Here is a 4886-nt window from a genome sequence, read left to right as displayed (position 1 = left end):
AGTTATGATAGTTATGATCAGTGTAGTTATGATCAATGTGTAGTTATGATCAGGTTGTAGTTATGATTAATGTGTAGTTATGATCAGTATGGAGTTATGATCAGTGTGATGTTCTGATCAGTGTGGAGTTATGATCAGTGTGAAGTTCTGATCAGTGTGAAGTTCTGATCAGTGTGGAGTTATGATCAGTGTGAAGTTCTGATCAGTGTGGAGTTATGATCAGTGTGAAGTTATGATCAGTGTGGAGTTATGATCAGTGTGAAGTTCTGATCAGTATGGAGTTATGATCAGTGTGAAGTTCTGATCAGTATGGAGTTATGATCAGTGTGAAGTTATGATCAGTGTGGAGTTATGATCAGTGTGAAGTTCTGATCAGTGTGAAGTTCTGATCAGTGTGTAGTTCTGATCAGTATGGAGTTATGATCAGTGTGAAGTTATGATCAGTGTGGAGTTATGATCAGTGTGAAGTTCTGATCAGTGTGAAGTTATGATCAGTGTGGAGTTATGACCAGTGTGAAGTTCTGATCAGTGTGAAGTTATGATCAGTGTGTAGTTCTGATCAGTGTGGAGTTATGATCAGTGTGTAGTTCTGATCAGTGTGGAGTTATGATCAGTGTGTAGTTCTGATCAGTGTGTGTAGTTCTGGTCAGTGTTGTAGTGTGTAGTTCTGATCAGTGTTGTAGTGTGTAGTTCTGATCAGTGTGAAGTTATGATCAGTGTGTAGTTGTGATCAGTGTGTAGTTGTGATCAGTGTGTAGTTGTGTAGTATATAATGTTGTTCTGCTAACTCTAATAATTACACATTGATCAATCAACCTAAATGGGAGAGAGAGGGGGGAGGGTTCCTAGACGGGTGATATGATATGAGACATCTGAGTCTGTGGCTCAGAATCACTGGCTACCACATCGGCTACCACACTCCACTGGTCTTTGTGTGTGTGCATGTAGCCAACACACACACATACAGACAGACGCAGCTTGGGCTCACATGGACGCAGTCACACATACACATGCACAGATAGACTGAGACTGAGCTGGAATTAAAGACAGAAATCCACAAGATGTACATCGATACAGTGTTCTGTCTGTCTGTCTGTCTGTCTGTCTGTCTGTCTGTCTGTCTGTCTGTCTGTCTGTCTGTCTGTCTGTCTGTCTGTCTGTCTGTCTGTCTGTCTGTCTGTCTGTCTGTCTGTCTGTCTGTCTGTCTGTCTGTCTGTCTGTCTGTCTGCCTGCCTGCCTGCCTGCCTGCCTGCCTGCCTGCCTGCCTGCCTGCCTGCCTGCCTGCCTGCCTGCCTGCCTGCCTGCCTGCCTGCCTGCCTGCCTGCCTGCCTGCCCCACACCAGACTGTGCTAGGGTAAACAACATGGAGCTTACTGAGACAGCTGGGCCACACATACACATGCATCCATGTGTGTGTCAGATCAGAGAGCACCACAGCAGTACAGTCTGTGTGTGTGTGTGTTAGATCAGAGAGCTCCACAGCAGTACAGTCTCTGTGTGTGTGTGTTAGATCAGAGAGCTCCACAGCAGTACAGACTGTGTGTGTGTGTGTGTGTTAGATCAGAGAGCTCCACAGCAGTACAGTCTCTGTGTGTGTGTGTGTTAGATCAGAGATCTCCACAGCAGTACAGTCTGTGTGTGTGTGTTAGATCAGAGAGCTCCACAGCAGTACAGTCTGTGTGTGTGTGTGTGTGTGTGTGTGTGTGTGTGTGTGTGTGTGTGTGTGTGTGTGTGTGTGTGTGTGTGTGTGTGTGTGTGTGTGTGTGTGTTAGATCAGAGAGCTCCACAGCAGTACAGTCTCTGTGTGTGTGTGTGTGTTAGATCAGAGAGCTCCACAGCAGTACAGTCTCTGTGTGTGTGTCAGATCAGAGAGCACCACAGCAGTACAGTCTGTGTGTGTGTGTGTGTTAGATCAGAGAGCTCCACAGCAGTACAGTCTGTGTGTGTGTGTGTGTGTGTTAGATCAGAGAGCTCCACAGCAGTACAGTCTGTGTGTGTGTGTGTTAGATCAGAGAGCTCCACAGCAGTACAGTCTCTGTGTGTGTGTCAGATCTGAGAGCACCACAGCAGTACAGTCTGTGTGTGTGTGTGTGTGTTAGATCAGAGAGCTCCACAGCAGTACAGTCTGTGTGTGTGTGTGTGTTAGATCAGAGAGCTCCACAGCAGTACAGTCTGTGTGTGTGTGTGTTAGATCAGAGAGCTCCACAGCAGTACAGACTGTGTGTGTGTGTGTGTTAGATCAGAGAGCTCCACAGCAGTACAGTCTGTGTGTGTGTGTGTGTTAGATCAGAGAGCTCCACAGCAGTACAATCTGTGTGTGTGTGTGTGTGTGTGTTAGATCAGAGAGCTCCACAGCAGTACAGTCTCTGTGTGTGTGGGTTAGATCAGAGAGCTCCACAGCAGTACAGTCTGTGTGTGTGTGTGTGTTAGATCAGAGAGCTCCACAGCAGTACAGACTGTGTGTGTGTTAGATCAGAGAGCTCCGCAGCAGTACAGGCTGTGTGTGTGTGTGTGTGTTAGATCAGAGAGCTCCACATCAGTACAGTCTCTGTGTGTGTGTTAGATCAGAGAGCTCCACAGCAGTACAGACTGTGTGTGTGTGTGTGTTAGATCAGAGAGCTCCACAGCAGTACAGGCTGTGTGTGCGTGTGTTAGATCAGAGAGCTCCACATCAGTACAGTCTCTGTGTGTGTGTTAGATCAGAGAGCTCCACAGCAGTACAGACTGTGTGTGTGTGTGTTAGATCAGAGAGCTCCACATCAGTACAGTCTGTGTGTGTGTGTGTGTTAGATCAGAGAGCTCCACATCAGTACAGTCTGTGTGTGTGTGTTCCACTAAGGGAGAGGCAAACATATTGCAGTGAGTCTTACAGAGATGAAGAGGAATTACATGTAATAATACTTTTTTTAAATGTACATTTTTATTTATTTTTAGGGGGTAGGATAAGCTTTAATATTGAGGATAGATTGCTGCTTCCATCAATGTAATTGTCTGCACCATTTCCAGTCGCCCATATATTTTTTAGGTAAATATATATATTTATATACATACAGTGAGCACCATAATTCATTGGACAGTGACCATTTTTTTGTTATTTTGGTTCTGTATTCTAGCACTTTGAGTTTGAAAGGATACAATGACAATGAGGGTGAAGTGCAGACTGTCAGCTTTAATTTGAGGGTATTTTCATACATATCGGATGAACCGTTTAGAAATTATAGAAGCTTTTGTACATGGTCCCCCCCATTTTCGGGCATCAAAAAACATTGGTCAGTTTAATGTAGAATAAAGTAATCATTGTTAATATTTGGTCACATATCCTTTACATGCAATGACTGCTTGAAGTCTGCGATGCATCGACATCACCAGACGCTGGGTATCTTCCCTGGCGATGCTATGCCAGGCCTGTACTGCAGCCATCTTCAGTTTCTGCTTGTTTCGGGGACTTGTTGCCTTCAGTCTCCTCTTCAGCATGTAAAATGCATGTTCAATTGGATTCAGATCCTGTGATTGACTCGGCCAGTCAAGGATTTTCCACTTTTTGGCCATCAAAAACCCCTTCGTTGCTCTAGCAGTATGTTTAGGGTCATTGTATTGTTGCATGATGAAGTGCCGTCCAATGAATTTGGAGGCATTTGGTTTTATCTGAGCAGATAAAATATTTCTGTAGACTTCAGAATTCATTGTTCTACTTCTGTCTGCAGTCACATCATCAATGAAGACAAGTGAGCCTGCTCCACTGGCAGCTATACAGGCCCAAGCCATAACACCCCCTCCACCAAGCCATAACACCCCCTCCACCATGTTTCACGGATGAGGTGGTATGCTTTGGATCATGAGTATGTCTTTATTTTCTCCACACTTTCCTCCTTCCATCACTCTGGTACATGTTAATCTTTGTCTCATCTATCCACAATACTTCTTTCCAGAACTCTTGGGGCTCTTTCAGGTGCTTTTTAGCAAACGGTAATCTCGCCTTTCTGTTCTTCAGACTCATCAGTGGTTTGCATCTTGTAGTGTACCCTCTGTAGTCCTGCTGGTGTAGTCTTCTACGTATGGTAGACTTTGACACATCTACACCTGCATCCAGGAGAGTGTTTTTGATATTTTGGACTGTTGTCAGGGGGTTTTCTTCACCATAGAGAGTATTCTCCGGTCATCCACTACCGTGGTCTTCCTCAGTCTACCGGGTCTTTTGACATAATTGAGTTCACCGGTTGTTTTGTTCTTGTTAATGATGAACCAAACTGTTAACTTGGGGATGCCCAGGGCTTTTGCAATGTTCCTGATTGATTGTTTTTCATATCTGAGCCTTATGACGGCCAGCTTCATTTGCATCAACACTGCTGTCTTCCTCATGTTGTCACACCCCAACAACAACCTCCAAAGGCAATAGCAAAGTCTAGATTCAATACTATTCATCAACAGCTCTGCTGCATTCACTAACGATACAAATGAATACATCTGCCTAACGACACACATCTGTGAAGCCAATTCAACAAATACTTGTAGTACCTTAAAATGGCGGGACCATGTACAAAAGGTGCTGTCATTTCTAAACGGTTCATCCAATATGTAGGAAAATACCCTCAAATTAAAGCTGACAGTCTGCACTTCACCCTCATTGTCATTGTATCCTTTCAAACTCAAAGTGCTAGAGTACAGAACCAAAATAACAAAAAAATGGTCACTGTCCAATGAATTATGGTGCTCACCGTACATACATACACATATCCCTATACACATATATATATAAACATTCATACATATACACATATATATATATATATATATATATATATATATATATATATATATATATACATACACATAGATATATACATACATACATATACACACTTTTTTTAAAAATATACCTTTATTAT

This window comes from Salmo trutta, chromosome 13, assembly GCF_901001165.1.
Source record: "Salmo trutta chromosome 13, fSalTru1.1, whole genome shotgun sequence".
Classification (NCBI taxonomy): domain Eukaryota; kingdom Metazoa; phylum Chordata; class Actinopteri; order Salmoniformes; family Salmonidae; genus Salmo; species Salmo trutta.
This window is presented reverse-complemented; position numbering follows the sequence as displayed.